This window comes from Drosophila hydei, unplaced genomic scaffold, assembly GCF_003285905.1.
Source record: "Drosophila hydei strain 15085-1641.00,03,60 unplaced genomic scaffold, DhydRS2 tig00000315-arrow-arrow-pilon, whole genome shotgun sequence".
Classification (NCBI taxonomy): domain Eukaryota; kingdom Metazoa; phylum Arthropoda; class Insecta; order Diptera; family Drosophilidae; genus Drosophila; species Drosophila hydei.
In genome coordinates this window covers 74457-99105 of record NW_022045707.1, presented here as the reverse complement: position 1 = coordinate 99105, position 24649 = coordinate 74457, and the positions used below count along the sequence as shown (strand labels likewise).

General features: G+C 32.5%; 7 pseudogenes; all 7 read right to left on the bottom strand.

Moving 5' to 3' along the window:
- Positions 1-5249: 5249 nt before the first annotated feature.
- Positions 5250-6256, bottom strand: LOC115483044 (annotated as a pseudogene).
- A 79-nt stretch (positions 6257-6335) lies between these two features.
- Positions 6336-6795, bottom strand: LOC115483043 (annotated as a pseudogene).
- A 656-nt stretch (positions 6796-7451) lies between these two features.
- Positions 7452-8446, bottom strand: LOC115483042 (annotated as a pseudogene).
- Positions 8447-8477: 31 nt separating this feature from the next.
- On the bottom strand, positions 8478-9135 carry LOC115483041 (annotated as a pseudogene).
- A 74-nt stretch (positions 9136-9209) lies between these two features.
- LOC115483040 lies at positions 9210-9670 on the bottom strand (annotated as a pseudogene).
- Positions 9671-10248: 578 nt separating this feature from the next.
- Positions 10249-10927, bottom strand: LOC111599867 (annotated as a pseudogene).
- A 1583-nt stretch (positions 10928-12510) lies between these two features.
- On the bottom strand, positions 12511-13944 carry LOC111599869 (annotated as a pseudogene).
- Positions 13945-24649: the final 10705 nt, after the last annotated feature.

Here is a 24649-nt window from a genome sequence, read left to right as displayed (position 1 = left end):
ATTGAATTGGTTTGGATATTAAATAAGTCCTATTATTGTATAGGGTTATATTTTGGAGTGGTTCGGTTATTAGATAAGTCCCATTTTAGTATATTGTATTTTATTAAATTGGTTCGGTTATTGGATAAGTCTACTTATTGTATAGCTTTATATATTGGATTGGTTCTGTAATTTGATAAGTCTAATTATTGTATTGGTTAATTTATTGCATTGGTTTGGATATTTAATAAGTTCTACTATTGTATATGTTAATTTATTAAATTGGTTCTGTTGTTTGCTAAGTCCACGTAATATATATGCTTATAAATTTGATTGGTTCGGTTATTAGATAAGTCCAATTATTGTTTTAGTCAATTTATTGCATTGGTTTGGATATTAGATAAGTCGATATATTGTAATTGTTAATTTAATAAATAGGTTCGGTTATTGGCTAACTGCATTTATTGTAAAGGATCGTATATTGGATTGGTTTGGATATAAGATAAGTCCAATTATTGTATAGGGTCATATTTTGTATTGGTTCGGTTATTAGATAAGTCCGATTATTGTATATTGTAATTTATTATATTGGTTCGGTTATTGGATAACTCTACTAATTGTATAGCTTTATATATTGGATTGGTTCGGTTATTAGATAAGTCTAATTATTGTATTGATTAATTTATTGCATTGGTTTAGATATTAGATAAGTCCCACTATTGTATATGTTAATTTATTAAATTGGTTCTGTGTTTAGCTAAGTATACTTAATATATATGCCTATAAATTGGATTGGTTCGGATATTAGATAAGGCCAATTATTGTTTTGGTCAATTTATTGCATTGGTTTGGATATTTAATGAGTTCTACTATTGTATATGTTAATTTATTAAATTGGTTCCGTTATTAGCTAAGTATACTTAATATATATGCCTATAAATTGGATTGGCTCGGTTATTAGATAAGTTCAATTATTGTTTTGGTCAATTTATTGCATTGGTTTGGATATTAGATAAGTCCAATTATTATGTATGTTAATTTATTAAATTGGTTCGGTTATTGGCTAAGTACAATTATTGTATAGGTTCATATATTGGATTGGTTTGGATATTAGATAAGTCCTATTATTGTATAGGGTTATAATTTGGAGTGGTTCAGTTATTAGATAAGTCCCATTTTTGTATATTGTAACTTATTAAATTGGTTCGGTTATTGGATAAGTCTACTTATTGTATAGCTTTATATATTGGATTGCTTCTGTAATTAGATAAGTCTAATTATTGTATTGGTTTATTTCTTGCATTGGTTTGGATATTTAATAAGTTCTACTATTGTATATGTTAATTTATTAAATTGGTTCTGTTATTTGCTAAGTCCACTTAATATATATATGCTTATAAATTTGATTGGTTCGGTTATTAGATAAGTCCAATTATTGTTTTAGTCAATTTATTGCATTGGTTTGGATATTAGATAAGTCAATATATTGTAATTGTTAATTTAATAAATAGGTTCGGTTATTGGCTAACTGCATTTATTGTAAAGGATCATATATTGGAATGGTTTGGATATTAGATAAGTCCAATTATTGTATAGGGTTATATTTTGTATTGGTTCGGTTATTAGATAAGTCCCATTATTGTATATTATAATTTATTATATTGGTTCGGTTATTGGATAACTCTACTAATTGTATAGCTTAATATATTGGATTGGTTCGGTTATTAGATAAGTCTAATTATTGTGTTGGTTAATTTATTGCATTGGTTTAGATATTAGATAAGTCCCACTATTGTATATGTTAATTTATTAAATTGGTTCTGTTTTTAGCTAAGTATACTTAATATATATGCCTATAAATTGGATTGGTTCGGTTATTAGATAAGTCCAATTATTGTTTTGGTCAATTTATTGCATTGGTTTGGATATTAGATAAGTCCAATTATTATGTATGTTAATTTATTAAATTGGTTTGTTTATTTGCTAAGTACATTTGTTGTATAGGTTCAATTATTGGATTGGTTTGGATATTAGAAAAGTCCAATTATTGTATAGGGTTATATTTTGGAGTGGTTCGGTTATTAGATAAGTCCCATTATTGTATATTATAATTTATTACAATGGTTCGGTGATTGGATAAGTCTACTTATTGTATAGCTTTATATATTGCATTGGTTCTGTAATTAGATAAGTCTAATTATTGTATTGGTTAATTTATTGTATTGGTTTGGATATTTAATAAGATCTACTATTGTACATGTTGATTTATTAATATGGTTCTGTTATTAGCTAAGGCCACTTAATATATATGCTTATTAATTAGATAGGTTTGGACATTAGATAAGTCTCATTATTGTATAGGGTTATATTTTCGATTGGATCGGCTATTAGATAAGTTCCATTATGTGATTGGATAAGTCTACTTATTGTATAGCTTTATATATTGCATTGGTTCTGTAATTAGATAAGTCTAATTATTGTATTGGTTAATTTATTGTATTGGTTTGGATATTTAATAAGATCTACTATTGTACATGTTGATTTATTAATATGGTTCTGTTATTAGCTAAGGCCACTTAATATATATGCTTATTAATTAGATAGGTTTGGACATTAGATAAGTCTCATTATTGTATAGGGTTATATTTTCGATTGGATCGGCTATTAGATAAGTTCCATTATTATATATTGTAATTTATGAAATTGGTTCGGTTATTGGACAAGTCTACTTATTGTGTAGCTTTATATAGGTTCACATATTGGATTGGTTTCGATATTAGATAAGTCCAATTATTGTATAGGTTTATATTTTGGATTGTTTGGGTTATTAGGTAAGTCCCATTATTGTATATTGTAATTTATTAAATTGGTTCGGTTATTGGATAAGTCTACTTATTGTATAGCTTTATATATTGGATTGGTTCGGTTATTAGATAAGTCTAATTATTGTATTGGTTAATTTATTGCATTGGTTTGGATATTAGATTAGTCCCACTATTGTAAATGTTAATTTATTAAATTGGTTATCTTATAAGCTAAGTATATTTAATATATATGCCTATAAATTGGATTGGTTCGGTTCTTAGATAAGTCCAATTATTGTTTTGGTCAATTTATTGTATTGGTTTGGATATTAGATAAGTCCAATTATTATGTTTGTTAATTTATTAGATTATAATATATTTTGTATTGGTTCGGTTATTAGATAAGTCCCATTATTGTATATTGTAATTTATTATATTGGTTCGGTTATTGGATAAGTCTACTTATTGTATAGCTTTATATAGTGTATTGGTTCGGTTATTAGATAATTCTTATTATTGTGTTGGTTAATTTATTGCATTGATTTGGATATAAGATAAGTCCCACTATTGTATATGTTAATTTATTAAATTGGTTCTGTTATTAGCTAAGTCCACTTAATATATATGCTTATAAATTGGATTGGTTCGGTTGTTAGATAAGTCCAATTATTGTTTTGGTCAATTTATTGCATTGGTTTGGATATGAGATAAGTCCAAATATCAAATATGTTAATTTATTAAATTGGTTCGGTTATTGGCTAAGTTCATTTATTGTATTGGTTCATATATTAGATTGGTTTGGATATTAGATAAGTCTCATTATTGTATAGAGTTATATTTTGGATTGGGTCGGCTATTAGATAAGTTCCATTATTGTATATATTAATTTATTAAATTGGTTCGGTTATTGGATAAGTCTACTTATTGTGTAGCTTTATATAGGTTCATATATTGGATTGCTTTGGATATTAGATAAGTCCAATTATTATATAGGTTTATATTTTGGATTGGTTTGGTTATTAGATAAGTCCCATTTTGTATATTGTAATTTATTAAATTGGTTCGGTTGGTGGATAAGTCTACTTATTGTATAGCTTTATATATTGGATTGGTTCGGTTATAAGATAAGTCCATTTATTGTATTGGTTAATTTATTGCATTGGTTTGGATATTAGATAAGTCCTACTATTGTAAATGTTAATTTATTAAATTGATTCTGTTATTAGCTAAGTCCACTTAATATATATGCTGATAAATTGGATTGGTTCGGTTATAAGGTAAGTCCAATTATTGTTTTTGTCAATTTATTGCATTGGTTTGGATATTAGCTAAGTCAATTTTTTGTATTTGTTTATTTATTAAATTGCTTCGGTTATTGGCTAAGTACATTTATTTCATAGGTTCATATATTGGATTGGTTTGAATATTAGATAAGTGTAATTATTGTATAGGTTTCTATATTGGATTGTTTCGGTTATTGAATAAGTCAACTTATTGTATAGGTTCATTTTTTGGATAGGTTCAGTTGTTGGATAAGTACACGTATTAGAGGTTCATATATATGTTAAATTGGCAAATAATTATGAAGTTATATGATTTCATTATTAAATTAGAACATGGTCATATAAAGTTTGGTGGTAGCCTTTTGTAAACATATGAGACATAGAAACGGTGTCAAACACCTATATAGTGAAGTGGAGTCTAGTCATATCAAAAAAATTAAAAAGCAATTTCATATTATTGTAGACCGTTGTCAGCTTTGTAGAATAGATGTCAAAAAACCTCAGGCAAGTCATATAAAATAAATGTAAAAGGCTATTTCATATTATTGTGTAGTGTTGTTATTTATGTTAAATGGCCAAAGATAAATGAATTTATATGATTGTATTATTAAATTAGTACATGGTAATATAATGTTTGGTGGCAGCCTTGGGTATGAATGAGTATAAATATATTAATTAAATATTAAACAATCTATTTAAGCATACCAAATCTGATGTTTAATGATTTTAAAATCATTTGTTAGTATTATAAATTCTTTTTTATTTGTAACCGGACACAGAACTGACCATTTGTGGTTTATTCTGCCGTTATGTGAGATCCAAAATGCTTTATGTGCCCAACATTGCGAAGTGCAGAAAACCATTTGTGCTTCTGAAACATACTTTTATTTTGTCTGCAATACAGTATAGCACATAAGTATATGCATACCTAAAACAGTGTTTTTTTTTTAAGATTTAATTTTTGCAGCAAACTAATTTTATTATATAATCAAACTAAAAGTTGTTAACAATTATAGCACCACCAGCTAAGCACAAAACTAAATTAGAATTCTACACAGTTTTTAAGACCTTCCAAAAGCAACCCAAATGCCTCTCAGCTTTATGATAGGAAGTAATGCTAGTTGAAAGAATGAGATCAAGCTGTTAGTAAAGCATGAATCGAATGCTTCATTGGCCGACATACCTACGGACCGGTCTTCTTCCACCACTGATGGAACCACTAGGCCTTGTGGCACAGTGTATCGCCTTCGGGGTGCACGCAATACTGGTACATGCCTATCAGATTGTCTCGAATCGAGTGCGGCACCGAGCGGAATAGTTTATCCAGATGCACATCGCCATTGTCGTCGACCACTTCGAACTCGTGAAACAAACAATTCATATAGCACTTGTGCTTTTCATTCTCATGGACTTCGCCATCACTGAACTCCTTGATCGCAGCTGTAAATTGTTGCAAGAGTCACAATTAATGTGAATACACATAACTGCTGTAGTGTTCAGTTGTGTAATGATCTTTATTCGTCTGAGCAAGAGTTCTTATACCCTCATGCGCTCATGCGTATTTCATCTCTTAGCCTAAGTACATTATGTAGTGAGTTCCGCGGTTGAGTGGAGCTCCAAGCGGGAGACATACTGTGCTCTCCCGCTATATAGCTTGTATATATTTATATGCATATGGCATAAACATTAGGTAAGCGACAAAGACCTTAGGCAAAGTGCGTACGCGGCATCTCCCACGCTGCTGGTCAGACCACACTTAAGTGGCTGATCATATTCCATTTGTTTGCGCTCGCCCTATGTTTATGCGTAGGGACAAATGTCACTATATGCGTATTTATTATACACTATCATATGTAGGGCTTATGACGCATTTATATGTAGAACACTGTATATTGCTTCGGGTATTATTAATATGTTATTAAATATACTACAGTATGTTCATGCCTGAACAATTAAAATTATTATTATTTTCTGCAGTTATATTTGTTTATCCTGTGCAGCCTGTTTCACAGACGGTTGGGTGGATTGACATTCGCTGACGCCGGTTCGCTCCACACAAATGTCGGGGAAGAGCTTGGCCATTTTAAGTACGTTCGTCGGTGGACACTGCAATTAAAAATGTAATGCTTAAGTGGGCGTTGTAGAGCTGAGCTCCGTTTATTAACTCACATTGTCGTCACGCTGCGCCATAACCGCCGCGCCTCGCTGAGCTTCAGTGACAAGGCGATTAACAGGCAGGCTGCGACGGGACGAAGTCCGCGATTTCGGCTCAAGCTGTTAGTAAAGCATAAATCGAATGCTTCATTGGCCGATGTACCTTGGGATCGGTCTTCTTCCAGCATTGATAGAACCACCATGCCTTGTGGCACAGCGTATCGCCTTCGGGGCGCACACACTACTGGGACATGGCTATCAGATTGTCTCGAATCGAGTGCGGCACCGAGCGGAATTGTGTATCCAAATGCACATCGCCATTGTCGACGACCACTTCGAACTCGTGAAACAAACAATTCATATAGCACTTGTGCTTTTCATCCTCATGGAGTTCGCCATCACTGAACTCCTTGATCGCAGCTGTAAATTGTTGCAAGCGTCACAATTAACATTATTATTATTTTCTGCAGTTATATTTGTTTTTTCTGTGCTGCCTGCTTCACAGACGGTTGGGTATATTGACATTCGCTGACGCCGGTTTACTTCACACATATGTCGTGGAAGAGATTGGCCATTTAAGTATTTTAAGAAGGTTGTTAGTTTTGCAGAATAGGTGTCAATAAACCTATATAGTGGAGTGGAGTCGCGTAAGGCAAGACATATGAAAAAATATGTAAAAAGCAATTATATATTATTTTGTAGTGCTGTTATTTATGTGAAATGGCCAAAGAATAATGAAGTTATATGATTGTATTATTAAATTAGTACATGGTGATATAAAGTTTGGTGGCAGCCTTTGGTATGAATGAGTATAAATATATTAATTAAATATTAAACAATCTATTTTAGCATACCAAATCTGATGATTAATGATTTTATAATCATTTGTTAGTATTATAAACTCTTATTTATTTGTAACCTGACACAGAACTGACCATTTGTGGTTTATTCTGCCGTTATGTGAGATCCAACATTGCGAAGTGCAGAAAAAACCATTTATGCTTCTGAAACATACTTTTATTTTATGTGCAATACAATGCAGCACATAAGTATATGCATACCTAAAACAGAGTTTTCTTTAAAGATTTAATTTTTGCAGCAAACTAATTTTATTATATATTCCAACTAAAATTTGTTAACAATTATAGCACCACCAGCTAAGCACAAAACTAAATTAGAATTCTAAACAGATTTTAAGACCTTCCAAAAGCAACCCAAATGCCGCTCCGCTTTATGATAGGAGGTAATGCTAGTTGAAAGAATGAGATCAAGCTGTTAGTAAAGCATAAATCGAATGCTTCATAGGCTGACATACTTTGGGATCGGTCATCTTCTAGCACTGATGGAACCACCAGGCCTTGTGGCACAGCCTATCGCCTTCGGGGTGCACACACTACTGGTACATGGCTATCAGATTGTCTCGAATCGAGTGCGGCACCAAGCGGAATAGTGTATCCAGATGCACATCGCCATTGTCGTCGACCACTTCGAACTTGTGAAATAATTCATATAGCACTTGTGCTTTTCATCCTCATGGAGTTCGCCATCACTGAACTCCTTGATCGCAGCTGTAAGTTATTGCAAGCGTCACAGTTAACATTATTATTATTTTCTGCAGTTATTATTGTTTATTCTGTGCATGGCTGTTTCACAGACGCCTGGGTGGATTCAAACTCGCTGAAGCCGGTTTGCTCCACACAGATGTCGTGGAAGAGCTTGGCCATTTTAAGTTCGTTCGTCGGTGGACACTGCAATTCAAAATGTGTTGCTTAAGTGGGCGTTGCAGAGCTGAGCTCGGTTTGTTAACTCACATTGTCGTCACGCTGCGCCATAGCCGGCGACAGCCGCAAATCTCTTCAGTGACAAGGCGATTAACCGGCAGGCTGCGACAGGACGACGTCCGCGATTTCAGCCAAAGTCACTCAAATCCTTTTCCATGTTGCTTCTTTGTGGAAAAGCATAAGTTGTTTGTACGCTCGCTCGGCCTTTTTTGCCAGTTGTGAAAGGCGGAACAAAGGCGATGCTGACGCCGGTTCGCTCCACACAAATGTCGGGGAAGAGCTTGGCCATTTTAAGTACGTTCGTCGGTGGATACTGCAATTAAAAATGTAATGCTTAAGTGGGCGTTGTAGAGCTGAGCTCCGTTTATTAACTCACATTGTCGTCACGCTGCGCCATAACCGTCGCGCCTCGCTGAGCTTCAGTGACAAGGCGATTAACAGGCAGGCTGCGACGGGACGAAGTCCGCGATTTCGGCTCAAGCTGTTAGTAAAGCATAAATCGAATGCTTCATTGGCCGATGTACCTTGGGATCGGTCTTCTTCCAGCACTAATGGAACCACCAGGCCTTGTGGCACAGCGTATCGCCTTCGGGGTGCACGCACTACTGGGACATGGCTATCAGATTGTCTCGAATCGAGTGCGGCACCGAGCGGAATTGTGTATCCAAATGCACATCGCCATTGTCGATGACCACTTCGAACTTGTGAAACAAACAATTCATATAGCACTTGTGCTTTTCATCCTCATGGAGTTCGCCATCACTGAACTCCTTGATCGCAGCTATAAATTGTTGCAAGCGTCACAATTAGCTTCAGTGACAAGGCAATTAACCGGCAGGCTGCGACAGGACGACGTCCGCGATTTCAGCCAAAGTCACTCAAATCCTTTTCCATGTTGCTTCTTTGTGGAAAAGCATAAGTTGTTTGTACGCTCGCTCGGCCTTTTTTGCCAGTTGTGAAAGGCGGAACAAAGGCGATGCTGACGCCGGTTCGCTCCACACAAATGTCGGGGAAGAGCTTGGCCATTTTAAGTACGTTCGTCGGTGGATACTGCAATTAAAAATGTAATGCTTAAGTGGGCGTTGTAGAGCTGAGCTCCGTTTATTAACTCACATTGTCGTCACGCTGCGCCATAACCGCCGCGCCTCGCTGAGCTTCAGTGACAAGGCGATTAACAGGCAGGCTGGGACGAAGTCCGCGATTTCGGCTCAAGCTGTTAGTAAAGCATAAATCGAATGCTTCATTGGCCGATGTACCTTGGGATCGGTCTTCTTCCAGCATTGATAGAACCACCATGCCTTGTGGCACAGCGTATCGCCTTCGGGGCGCACACACTACTGGGACATGGCTATCAGATTGTCTCGAATCGAGTGCGGCACCGAGCGGAATTGTGTATCCAAATGCACATCGCCATTGTCGACGACCACTTCGAACTCGTGAAACAAACAATTCATATAGCACTTGTGCTTTTCATCCTCATGGAGTTCGCCATCACTGAACTCCTTAATCGCAGCTGTAAATTGTTGCAAGCGTCACAATTAACATTATTATTATTTTCTGCAGTTATATTTGTTTTTTCTGTGCTGCCTGCTTCACAGACGGGTGGGGTATATTGACATTCGCTGACGCCGGTTTACTTCACACATATGTCGTGGAAGAGATTGGCCATTTAAGTATTTTAAGAAGGTTGTTAGTTTTTCAGAATAGGTGTCAATAAACCTATATAGTGGAGTGAAGTGGCGTAAGGCAAGACATATGAAAAAATATGTAAAAAGCAATCAAATATTATTTTGTAGTGCTGTTATTTATGTGAAATGGCCAAAGAATAATGAAGTTATATGATTGTATTATTAAATTAGTACATGGTGATATAAAGTTTGGTGGCAGCCTTTGGTATGAATGAGTATAAATATATTAATTAAATATTAAACAATCTATTTTAGCATACCAAATCTGATGATTAATGATTTTATAATCATTTGTTAGTATTATAAACTCTTATTTATTTGTAACCTGACACAGAACTGACCATTTGTGGTTTATTCTGCCGTTATGTGAGATCCAACATTGCGAAGTGCAGAAAAAACCATTTATGCTTCTGAAACATACTTTTATTTTATGTGCAATACAATGCAGCACATAAGTATATGCATACCTAAAACAGAGTTTTCTTTAAAGATTTAATTTTTGCAGCAAACTAATTTTATTATATATTCCAACTAAAATTTGTTAACAATTATAGCACCACCAGCTAAGCACAAAACTAAATTAGAATTCTAAACAGATTTTAAGACCTTCCAAAAGCAACCCAAATGCCGCTCCGCTTTATGATAGGAGGTAATGCTAGTTGAAAGAATGAGATCAAGCTGTTAGTAAAGCATAAATCGAATGCTTCATAGGCTGACATACTTTGGGATCGGTCATCTTCCAGCACTGATGGAACCACCAGGCCTTGTGGCACAGCCTATCGCCTTCGGGGTGCACACACTACTGGTACATGGCTATCAGATTGTCTCGAATCGAGTGCGGCACCAAGCAGAATAGTGTATCCAGATGCACATCGCCATTGTCGTCGACCACTTCGAACTTGTGAAATAATTCATATAGCACTTGTGCTTTTCATCCTCATGGAGTTCGCCATCACTGAACTCCTTGATCGCAGCTGTAAGTTATTGCAAGCGTCACAGTTAACATTATTATTATTTTCTGCAGTTATTATTGTTTATTCTGTGCATGGCTGTTTCACAGACGCCTGGGTGGATTCAAACTCGCTGAAGCCGGTTTGCTCCACACAGATGTCGTGGAAGAGCTTGGCCATTTTAAGTTCGTTCGTCGGTGGACACTGCAATTCAAAATGTGTTGCTTAAGTGGGCGTTGCAGAGCTGAGCTCGGTTTGTTAACTCACATTGTCGTCACGCTGCGCCATAGCCGGCGACAGCCACAAATCGGCAGGCTGCGACAGGACGACGTCCGCGATTTCGGCCAAAGTCACTTAAAGCCTTTTCCATGTTGCTTCTTTGTGGAATAGCATAAGTTGTTTGTACGCTCGCTCGACCTTTTTTGCCAGTTGTGAAAGGCGGAACAAAGGCGACGATGCATAACAACAAAAAAAAAAAACAAAAAAAAAAGTGGAACACAAAGGAGGCAGATATTGTGGAATTATCGACATAATCGATAAGGTTCTGTCAAAACACCTATTTAGTGGAGTGGTGTCAAGTCATGTGAAAAACAAGTAAGAAAGCTCTAGTCGGGGTGCCCGACTAGGAGATACCCTGAATCCAGTCCTCTGAGCTTACTATTTTCCGTAGTTCGTATCGAGAATTAAAAAAAAAGAAAACAAATAAAAACGACATTGCAAGACCAGGTTTCAAACCCGGACTCTTTGCGCAACGTGCACCAATTCTACCAACACCGCCACTTAATAATTAAAAAAAGAAATAAAAATACAATAAAAACATTTCATCTCCACCGGTCTCGAACCCCATACCAATCTGCATACGAGCGCCGCCTCTACCAACGCAGCCAATGCACTGCTCACACCATCAGTTACAAATTTGAACATAAGTAGCAGCTAGTAATTCAGCACAATTCAAGCGCCATTTCGATTCTTCGAATAGAATAGAATACACGCATTTGAATGGATGTGTGCACACGCATAGGAAAAATTCGTGCGCGTGCCGCTGCTGACATTAGTGCTGTAAAACTATCGATTGAACTATCGATCTATCGAATTTTTATATTTCTGCGTCCATATTGATTGTTTTTTATTACTATCGATAGCGATGATATCGGGCGTTACACATCAATTACATTGGCGCAATTGTGCAACTCAGCAGCTCTGTTTGGTCAGAAATACATTTATATATACGAATGTTATTATTAAACAATTCATATAGCACTTGTGCTTTCCATCCTCATGGAGTGCGCCATCACTGAACTCCTTGATCGCAGCTGTAAATTTTTGCAAGCGTCAAAATTAACAGTATCATTTTCTGCAGTTATTATTGTTTATTCTGTGCTGCCTGCCTTAAAGACGGCTGGGTGGATTGCTCCACACAGATGTCGTGGAAGAGCTTGGCCGTTTTAAGTATGTTCGTCGATGGACACTGCAATTAAAAATGTGTTGCAATGTAATTTTAAGTTTATTTAATATTTTTTTGTTTTGTTATAGCTTGGCCGTTTTAAGTATGTTCGTCGGTGGACACTGCCATTAAAAATGTGTTGCTTAAAGCCATACATTTAATTTTAATTTTATTTAGTATTTTTTTGTTTTGTTATAGTCCATGAAGGATCTCATTATTGTAAACAACTGAATTGTTTATTAAATTTTTATTTTTATTTTTAAATATGCATTTATTTAGTTTGTTTTTTAACTTGAAAATATTTTCGATAGTACTATCGATACTATTGAATAATTGTTGTAAAACCATCGAAACTATTGAATGTTGCAACCATCGATAGTTTTACAGCTCTACTTCATTGGCCGACATACCTTGGGATCTCTTAGCACTAATGGAACCACCAAGCCTTGTGGCACAGTGTATCGCCTTCGGGGTGCACGCACTACTGGGACATGGCTATCCGATTGTCTCGAATCGAGTGCGGCACCGAGCGGAATAGTATATCCAGATGCGCATCGCCATTGTCGTCGACCACTTCGAACTCGTGAAACAAACAATTTATATAGCACTTGTGCTTTTCATCCTCATGGAGTGCGCCATCCCTGAACTCCTTGATCGCAGCTGTAAATCATTGCAAGCGTCAAAATTAACAGTATCATTTTCTGCAGTTAATATTGTTTATTCTGTGCTGCCTGTTTCACAGACGGCTGGGTGGATTGCTCCACACAGATGTCGTGGAAGAGCTTGGCCGTTTTAAGTATGTTCGTCGGTGGACACTGCAATTAAAAATGTGTTGCTTAAAGCCATACATTTAATTTTAAGTTTATTTAATATTTTTTTGTTTTGTTATAGTCCATGAAGGATCTCATTATTGTAAACAATTGAATTGTTTATTAAATTTTTTATTTTTATTTTTAAATATGTATTTATTTAGTTTATTTTTTAACGAGAAATTATTTTCGATAGTACTATCGATACTATCGAATAATTGTTGTAAAACCATCGAAACTATTGAATGTTGCAACCATCGGTAGTTTTACAGCTCTACTTCATTGGCTAAAAGCCATACATTTAATTTTAATTATATTTAATATTTTTTTGTTTTGTTATAGTCCATGAAGGATCTCATTATTGTAAACATCTGAATTGTTATTAAAATTTTTATTTTTGTTTTTAAATATGCATTTATTTAGTTTGTTTTTTAGTACTATCGATACTATTGAATAATATATGCAAAACCATCGAAACTATTGAATGTTGCAACCATCGATAGTTTTACAGCTCTACTTCATTGGCTAAAAGCCATACATTTAATTTTAATAATATTTAATATTTTTTTGTTTTGTTATAGTCCATGAAGGATCTCATTATTGTAAATATCTGAATTGCTTATTAAAATTTTTATTTTTATTTTTAAATATGCATTTATTTAGTTTGTTTTTTAACTTGAAAATATTTTCGATAGTACTATCGATACTATTGAATAATTGTTTTAAAACCATCGAAACTATTGAATGTTGCAACCATCGATAGTTTGACAGCTCTACTTCATTGGCTAAAAGCCATACATTTAATTTTAATTATATTTAATATTTTTTTGTTTTGTTATAGTCCATGAAGGATCTCATTATTGTAAACATCTGAATTGTTTATTAAAATTTTTATTTTTATTTTTAAATATGCATTTATTTAGTTTGTTTTTTAACTTGAAAATATTTTCGATGGTACTATCGATACTATTCAATAATTGTTGCAAAACCATCGAAACTATTGAATGTTGCAACCATGGATAGTTTTTCAGCTCTACTTCATTGGCCGACATACCTTGGGATCTTTTAGCACTAATGGAACCTGTGCCTTTTGGCACAGCGGGGAGCAGAGTTTACGCAGCAAGCACAACCATACATGACAATGTATGTATATGTATAGTGTATGTATGTGTGTTTGTGTGAGGATTTATCTAAGTGCGTTTTTTGTAATTTTTATTTCAGGAAGCCATGCAAGAGGTTTGGGTTGCATATAAAGAGTGGATACGGGCGGCTGCCAGAACTGAAACCAACAAAAATTCATTTGTTTCTTGCTTACTCTCTCGCGCTTTCTAGTAAGTTATGGCAGGTGCACCAGTCACTTTGCAGTCAGCAGTGGAGCTTACTCATCCAGGCGGCGCAATGCTAATACATGTACAATGGAGCAGAGTTTACGCAGCAGGCGCAACCATACATGTACAGCTGGACAATGACAGTGTATGTATATGTATAGTGTATGTATGTGAGTTTGTGTGAGGATTTATCTAAGTGCGTTTTTTTGTAATTTTTATTTCAGGAAGCCATGCAAGAGGTTTGGGTTGCATGTAAAGAGTGGATACGGGCGGCTGCCAGAACTGAAACTACTAAAAATTCATTTGTTTCTTGCTTACTCTCTCGCGCTTTCTAGTAAGTTATGGCAGGTGCACCAGTCACTATGCAGTCAGCAGTGGAGCTTACACATCCAGGCGGCACAATGCTAATACATGTACAATGGAGCAGAGTTTACGCAGCAGGCGCAACCATACATGTACAGTTGGACAATGAAAATGTATGTATATGTATAGTATATGTATGTGTGTTTGAGTGAGGATTTATCTAAGTGCGTTTTTTGTAATTTTTATTTCAGGAAGCCATGCAAGAGGTTTGGGTTGCATATAAAGAGTGGATACGGGCGGCTGCCAGAACTGAAACCACCAAAAATTCATTTGTTTCTTGCTTACTCTCTCGCGCTTTCTACTAAGTTATGGCAGGTGCACCAGTCACTATGCAGTCAGCAGTGGAGCTTACACATCCAGGCGGCACAATGCTAATACATGTACAATGTAGCAGAGTTTACGCAGCAGGCGCAACCATACATGTACAGCTGGACAATGACAGTGTATGTATATGTATAGTGTATGTATGTGTGTTTGTGTGAGGATTTATCTAAGTGCGTTTTTTGTAATTTTTATTTCAGGAAGCCATGCAAGAGGTTTGGGTTGCATATAAAGAGTGGATACGGGCGGCTGCCAGAACTGAAACCACCAAAAATTCATTTGTTTCAGTTGAACCAGTCACTATGCAGTCAGCAGTTGTGTCGAATCGAGTGCGGCACCCACTCATCCACTGAGTCAGAGCGATTGTTCAGCAAAGCTGGACAGATTATCACGGAACGACGAGCCTTAAAAGCTAAGCATGTGGACATGCTTCTTTTTCTTCATCATAACTCTTGGATCTTGGCAGAAGACTAAAAGCCATACATTTAATTTTAATTATATTTAATATTTTTTTGTTTTGTTATAGTCCATGAAGGATCTCATTATTGTAAACATTTGAATTGTTTATTAAAATTTTTATTTTTATTTTTAAATATGCATTTATTTAGTTTGTTTTTTAACCCTTTATATGGCAGTGTTGCATATCTGCAACATACCCTTTAAAAGATATTTTTTCGCAATGCAAATCGAAAAAATCGAATGTGGCTATATGTTGTACATCTGAAACAAACGTATTTTATAAATGATTTGCTTTGGGCACATTTCTAGATGTTTTGTAAAACATATGTTCACTTTCCCGCCAATTTTGTGAGAAGCACATGTTGTGTGCGCTGAAAAAATTGTGTTGCAAAATTTTATTAAAAATATAGATATTTCTTTACGAAAAACTTAAGAAAAACAAAGGTAAATATGTTTCAAATGCATGTGCTATCAAGTTTTCACGTTTCTTGTTGTGTATTGTGTGTAGATTCGAAAAATCGGTATGTTGCAGATATACATCAAACAAGTATTCGAAGTTATATTGTGCAGAATTTATTTTGTTGTATTTATGCAACATAGAGTGTTTGTGTTTATATTATATGTTGTTATGTGTTTATACATATGGTTATATGTTGTTGTTATGTGTCATAGAACTTGTCTTGGGTTTGTTGTATGTGTTTTATGAGACTACATATATAAATAGTACTTCTTACGCAGGAAATATGTCAGGAAAAGGTTTAACACCTTCACAGGTTGAAAATTATTTCAATAGTTTAGATAGTGAGGATGAACTTGACTTTTCTGCTGATGAAGAAAGCGATTTTTATCCAGATGAGAAAGATGCAGGTAGTACGGATGAAGATGACATCGATGACCAAAATCCACCGAGTAATGCCTTAGACGTTTCAAACTCAAATCTCGTAGATGATTCTGAGCCAAATGTTAAAAGTAATAACCCTGATCTGAAAAGAAACTTGCTATGGAGAAAACGCAGTTTAATTTTGAACGAAAATCAACTGCAGTTTCTCGGGAGTACTATGTTGCATCCGGAACTAATGGAACTATCAGAGCCAATACAATTTTTTTGGTATCTTTTTCCAAAAAACCTGTTTGATGAAATTACAATCGAAACAAATCTTTATATTCGCCAAAAAGACCCTAACGCACATGTCAATTTTACGTCCTTAGATATTCGACAGTTTGTTGGAATAATATTATACATGTCAATTTCGCGTCTTCCAAGAATTACTCAATATTGGTCAACAATAATTGGAGTACCAGCGATACAGAATATTATGTCGCAAAAAACATTTGAGATGATGAGGCGTCACATTCACTTTAACAACAATGATAATGCTCTGCCTTTGTCACACTCCTGTCACGATCGGCTATTCAAAATCAGGCCAATAATAGATGAACTAAACAAAAATTTTAAAAAAGTTCCTATGGAACAATTTTTGTGTGTTGATGAACTGATATGTTCAACAAAGGCTAAGAACCACATGAAAAGGTACAATCCCAAGTATCATAAATGGGGCTATAGGATTTTTGTACTTAGCGGTAATTCAGGCTTCTGCTACAAATTCGAAATAGATAGTGGAAATGAAAATAAAGTACGGCCTAACGAGCCAGATTTGGGTGCGGCATCAAACTGTGTCGTCAGATTGGCTAGAGATATGCCCAGGAATCGGAATTATCGATTATACTTTGATAATTATTTTAACTCCTTACCCCTTTTGAAGTACCTGGCGGAAGGAGGAATTCTAGCTTTGGGAACAATAAGAAAGAACCGAATTCCAAACCATAAATCCATTGACCAGATAAACTTAAAAAAATCACGAGGTACATCATATTTTTAATTGATTAAGAAGAATAATTCTTATAAATAGATTTACAATCTATCGCCTAAACTTCAGCCACTTAATCGCGACAATGATTATTTTCAACAAATCACAAAGATATTGGAACTTTATATTTTATTTTCGGAGCTTGAGCGGGAATAGTGGGAACATCATTAAGTATCCTAATCCGAGCTGAACTAGGTCATCCCGGTGCTTTAATTGGAGACGACCAAATTTATAATGTAATTGTTACTGCACATGCTTTTGTTATAATTTTTTTTATAGTGATACCTATTATAATTGGTGGGTTTGGAAATTGATTAGTTCCTTTAATATTAGGAGCTCCTGATATAGCTTTCCCACGAATAAATAATATAAGATTTTTACTTCTTCCCCCTGCTTTATCACTTTTATTAGTAAGAAGTATAGTTGAAAACGGAGCTGGGACAGGGTGAACTGTTTACCCACCTCTATCATCAGGAATCGCCCATGGAGGAGCTTCTGTAGATTTAGCTATTTTTTCTTTACATTTAGCCGGAATCTCTTCAATTTTAGGGGCAGTTAATTTTATTACAACTGTAATTAATATACGATCAACAGGAATTACTCTTGATCGTATACCTTTATTTGTTTGGTCAGTCGTAATTACTGCACTTTTATTATTATTATCACTTCCAGTTTTAGCTGGGGCTATTACTATGTTACTAACTGATCGAAATTTAAACACATCATTTTTTGACCCTGCGGGAGGAGGTGACCCAATCCTTTGCCAACATTTATTTTGATTTTTTGGTCACCCTGAAGTTTATATTTTAATTTTACCTGGATTTGGAATAATTTCTCATATTATTAGTCAAGAATCAGGAAAAAAGGAAACTTTCGGATCTTTAGGGATAATTTACGCTATACTTGCAATTGGTTTACTTGGATTTATTGTTTGAGCTCATCATATATTCACTGTAGGAATAGATGTTGATACTCGAGCCTACTTCACATCTGCAACTATAATTATTGCTGTTCCTACAGGTATCAAAATTTTTAGTTGATTAGCAACTTTACATGGGGCACAACTTACATACTCCCCTGCTATTTTATGGGCTTTAGGGTTTGTATTTTTATTCACAGTTGGGGGTTTAACAGGAGTTGTATTAGCTAATTCTTCAGTGGATATTATTTTACATGATACATACTACGTAGTTGCTCATTTTCACTATGTTTTATCAATAGGAGCTGTATTTGCAATTATGGCGGGATTTATTCATTGATATCCTTTATTTACTGGACTTACATTAAATAATAAATGATTAAAAAGTCAATTTATTATTATATTTATTGGAGTAAATCTTACTTTTTTCCCTCAACATTTTCTTGGATTAGCTGGGATACCTCGTCGATACTCTGACTACCCAGATGCTTACACAACATGAAATGTAGTTTCAACAATTGGTTCATCTATTTCACTTTTAGGAATTTTATTTTTTTTCTATATTATTTGAGAAAGTCTTATATCACAACGACAAGTTATCTACCCTATTCAATTAAATTCTTCAATTGAATGATACCAAAATACCCCACCTGCTGAACACAGATATTCTGAGTTACCTTTATTAACTAATTAATCATTCTAATATGGCAGATTAGTGCAATGGATTTAAGCTCCATATATAAAGTATTTAACTTTTATTAGAAAATACTAATGTCAACATGAGCTAATTTAGGTCTTCAAGATAGTGCTTCTCCTTTAATAGAACAATTAATTTTTTTTCATGATCATGCCTTATTAATTTTAGTTATAATTACTGTATTAGTAGGATACCTTATATTTAAATTATTTTTTAATAAATATGTAAATCGATTTCTTTTACATGGTCAATTAATTGAAATAATTTGAACTATTCTTCCTGCAATTATTCTTTTATTTATTGCATTTCCTTCTTTACGACTTTTATACCTTTTAGATGAAATTAATGAGCCTTCTGTAACTTTAAAAAGAATTGGTCATCAATGGTACTGAAGTTATGAATATTCAGATTTCAATAATATTGAATTTGATTCTTACATAATTCCAACAAACGAATTAACAACAGATGGATTTCGTCTTTTAGATGTCGATAATCGAATCGTTTTACCTATAAATTCTCAAATTCGAATTTTAGTAACTGCCGCTGATGTAATTCATTCATGAACAATTCCTGCTTTAGGTGTAAAAGTTGATGGAACCCCAGGTCGCCTAAATCAAACAAATTTTTTTATTAACCGCCCAGGATTATTTTATGGACAATGTTCAGAAATTTGTGGGGCTAATCATAGTTTTATGCCAATTGTAATTGAAAGAGTTCCTGTAAACTATTTTATTAAATGAATTTCTAATAATTTAAATTCATCACAAGATGACTGAAAGTAAGTACTGGTCTCTTAAACCATTTCATAGTAAATTAACGATTACTTTTTGTGAAAAAATTAGTTAAACTTATAACATTAGTATGTCAAACTAAAATTATTAAATTTTTAATATTTTTTAATTCCTCAAATAGCTCCTATTAGATGACTTTTATTATTTTTTACTTTCTCAATTATTTTTATTTTATTTTGTTCATTAAATTATTATTCATACATACCTTCTTCTCCTAAATCAAATGAATTAAAAAGAATTAATTTAAATTCAATAAATTGAAAATGATAACAAATTTATTTTCTGTATTTGACCCATCAGCAATTTTCGGTTTATCATTAAATTGAATTAGAACATTTTTAGGACTTTTAATAATTCCTTCAGCTTATTGATTAATACCTTCTCGGTACAATATTTTTTGAAATTCAATTTTACTAACTTTACATAAAGAATTTAAAACACTATTAGGACCTTCAGGCCATAATGGTTCAACATTTATTTTTATTTCATTATTTTCTTTAATTTTATTTAATAATTTTATGGGCTTATTCCCATATATTTTCACAAGAACAAGTCATTTAACATTAACTCTATCTTTAGCTCTACCTTTATGATTATCTTTTATAATCTACGGATGAATTAATCATACCCAACATATATTTGCTCATTTAGTACCTCAAGGTACCCCAGCTATCCTTATACCTTTTATAGTATGTATTGAAACAATTAGAAATATTATCCGACCAGGAACTTTAGCTGTACGATTAACAGCTAATATAATTGCTGGACATTTATTATTAACTTTATTAGGTAACACAGGTCCTTCAATATCTTATATTTTAGTTATATTTTTACTAGTTGGACAAATTGCTTTATTAGTTTTAGAATCTGCTGTAGCTATAATTCAATCTTATGTGTTCGCTGTTTTAAGAACTTTATACTCTAGAGAAGTAAATTAATTTTATTTATTAAATGTCAACACATTCAAACCACCCATTTCATCTCGTTGATTACAGCCCATGACCTTTAACAGGTGCAATTGGAGCTATGACAACTGTTTCAGGAATAGTTAAATGATTCCACCAATATGATACTTCTTTATTTTTATTAGGAAATATTATTACAATTCTTACTGTTTACCAATGATGACGAGATGTATCTCGAGAAGGCACATACCAAGGACTACACACATACGCTGTAACTATTGGATTACGATGAGGAATAATTTTATTTATTTTATCTGAAGTCTTGTTTTTTGTAAGATTTTTCTGAGCTTTTTTCCATAGAAGTTTATCCCCAGCAATTGAACTAGGAGCTTCATGACCTCCAGCTGGTATTATTTCATTTAACCCATTTCAAATTCCTTTATTAAATACAGCAATCTTATTAACCTCAGGAGTCACAGTAACATGAGCTCACCATAGTTTAATAGAAAGAAACCACTCTCAAACAACTCAAGGTTTATTTTTTACAGTTCTATTAGGAATTTATTTTACTATATTACAAGCATACGAATATATTGAAGCCCCCTTCACAATTGCAGACTCAGTTTATGGCTCTACATTTTATATAGCTACAGGATTTCATGGTGTTCACGTTTTAATTGGAACAACCTTTTTATTAATTTGTTTATTACGACATTTAAACAATCATTTTTCAAAAAATCATCATTTTGGATTTGAAGCTGCAGCTTGATATTGACATTTTGTAGATGTAGTATGATTATTTTTATATATCACAATTTATTGATGAGGGGGTTAATCATCTCATAATTATCTATATAGTATAAAAGTATATTTGACTTCCAATCATAAGGTCTATTAATAATAGTATAGATAATTTTTTCAATTATTATAATTTCTTCAACTATTATAATAATCTCATTTATTGTAATAATTTTAGCTTCAATTTTATCAAAAAAAACTTTAGTTGATCGAGAAAAATGTTCACCTTTTGAATGTGGATTTGACCCAAAATCTTCTTCTCGCCTTCCATTTTCTCTTCGATTTTTTTTAATCACAATTATTTTTTTAATTTTTGATGTAGAAATTGCATTAATTTTACCTATAATTATTATTTTTAAATTTTCAAACTTACTTGTTTGAACAATAACATCAATTATTTTTATTCTAATTTTATTAATTGGACTTTATCATGAATGAAATCAAGGTATATTAAACTGATCAAATTAACATAAACTTAGGGTTGTAGTTAAGTATAACATTTGATTTGCATTCAAAAAGTATTGAATTTTCAATCTACCTTATATTTTAATGAATATGAAGCGATTAATTGCAATTAGTTTCGACCTAATCTTAGGTAAATTTACCCTTATTCTTTTTAATTGAAACCAAAATAGAGGTCTATCACTGTTAATGATAAAATTGAGAATTATCTCCAATTAAGGAAGTGTGGTGTTCAAGTAAAAGCTGCTAACTTTTTTCTTTTAATGGTTAAATTCCATTTACACTTCTATTTATATAGTTTAAATAAAACTTTACATTTTCATTGTAAAAATAAAATTCTTTTTTTTTTATAAATTACTATAATTAATTCACAATATTCAAAGGTTTAACAACCACCATAACATCTTCAATGTTATACTCTAAATATGAGCTATTTGAATTTACAAAATTATAAAAAATGCTGTTAAAATTAAAATTCAAAATACAAATAATATTAAATAAATTTTTAATCTATTATTATGTATTAAAAATAAAATTTGAGAAGAATCCACTAATTTTTTATATAAATGTTGCCCCCCAAAATATTCTGATCAGCCTTGATCAAAACTATTACAAACAATTTGCCCATAATTTAAAGGAAAATAAATTAACCCATAAGTTCTAATATAAGGCATAAATCATATGGAACCTATAAAATTTGTTAATGCATAAAATCTTAAAGATTTATTAATTCTATATAAATTTCTTAAAGAAATTAGATAACCTATTAATCCTCCTACAACACAAACAAATAAAATTAATAATTTTATATAAATAGGTAAACAAATTATATCCGGTGTAGGAAAAATTAATCAATTTAATATTCTTCCACCAATAATTCTTATAATTAATAAACCTAATATCCCTCGCAATATAACTCACACTTCATCATTTAATATATTTAAACTTCTACAATTTAAATCTCCTGTTATTGAATAATAAACTAAACGAAAAGAATAACAAACAGTTAATCCTGTAGAAAAAAAATAAAGAAAAAAAGAAAATATATTAATGTTTCTAATTATTACAACTTCTAAAATCAAATCCTTTGAATAAAATCCAGCTAAAAAAGGCATCCCACACAAAGCTAAATTAGAAACATTAAAACAAGCAGAAGTAAGAGGCATATGAATTCTCAATCCTCCTATTAATCGGATATCTTGTGAATTATTTATATTGTGAATAATTGCCCCAGCACATATAAATAATAAAGCTTTAAATAATGCGTGAGTTAATAAATGAAATATCGCTAATTTATAAAATCCTATAGATAAAATTCTTATTATTAATCCAAGCTGACTTAAAGTCGATAAAGCAATAATCTTTTTTAAATCAAATTCAAAATTAGCTCCTAATCCTGCTATAAATATTGTCAATCCAGATAATAATAATAAAAATTGACCTAACCATCTATTTGCTAATAAAATATTAAATCGAATTAATAAATATACACCCGCTGTTACTAAAGTTGAAGAATGAACTAAAGCAGAAACAGGAGTTGGAGCTGCTATAGCCGCCGGTAATCAAGAAGAAAATGGAATTTGAGCTCTTTTTGTTATAGCAGCTAATATAACCAAACTTCCAATTAATATTATTTCATATTCATTTTGCATAATTTCTAAATAAAATACATAATTTCACCCCCCATAATTTAATATTCAAGCAATTGCCAATAATAAAGCTACATCTCCGATACGATTTGATAAAGCAGTTAATATCCCAGCATTATATGATTTAATATTTTGAAAATAAATCACTAAACAATAGGAAACCAACCCCAAACCATCTCATCCAAGTAAAATTCTAATTAAATTTGGTCTAATAATTAATATTATTATTGATAAAACAAATATTAATACTAATATAATAAATCGATTAATATTCACATCTCTTCTTATATATTCTTTTCTATAATAAATTACTAAAGAAGCAATTATTAAAACAAAAGATATAAATAAAAGACTTATTCAATCAAATAAAAAAGTTATAACAATTGAAACTGAATTTAATGATACTAACTCTCACTCAATAAAATAAACTATATCATTTATTAAAAAATTTAATCTTAAAATAAAACATGATATTCTAATAAAAATTAAATTAATAAATCTAATTCTACAAATTGATATATATTTCACGATCTAAAATGAATACATCATATCACTAACACCACAAATTAGTATTTTTATTAAACTATTTAAATAAATTCATAATATACATGTCTCACTCTTTATAATTAATAAATTTAAAGGTAATCAGTGTAATAGTAATAATAAATATTCACGAATTTTACCTCCTCTAAAAGCATAAGCCCCAGAAAAAATCTTTCCATGTTGTCTAAAAGAATATAAATATAGGGTATAAGCAGCTCTAAAAAAAGATAACAAAGATAATATAATTATTGAAACCCATGATCAAGAAACAATTCTATTAATTAATGAAATTTCTCCTAATAAATTTAATGTAGGAGGAGCAGCTATATTAGCTGATCTTAACAAAAATCATCATAATGCTATAGCAGGTATAAAATGTAATATACCCTTATTAATTAATAAACTTCGTCTTCCTAACCGTTCATAAGAAATATTTGCCAAACAAAATAATCCAGATGAACAAAGCCCATGAGCAAGTATTAATCTATAAGAACCACATAAACCTCAATATCTTATCGTCAATAAACCCGCTAACACAATTCCTATATGAGCTACAGAAGAATATGCAATTAAAGCTTTTAAATCAGTTTGACGTAAACATACTAAACTAACTAAAACTCCACCTACTAAACTAATTCTAATTCAAACAAATCT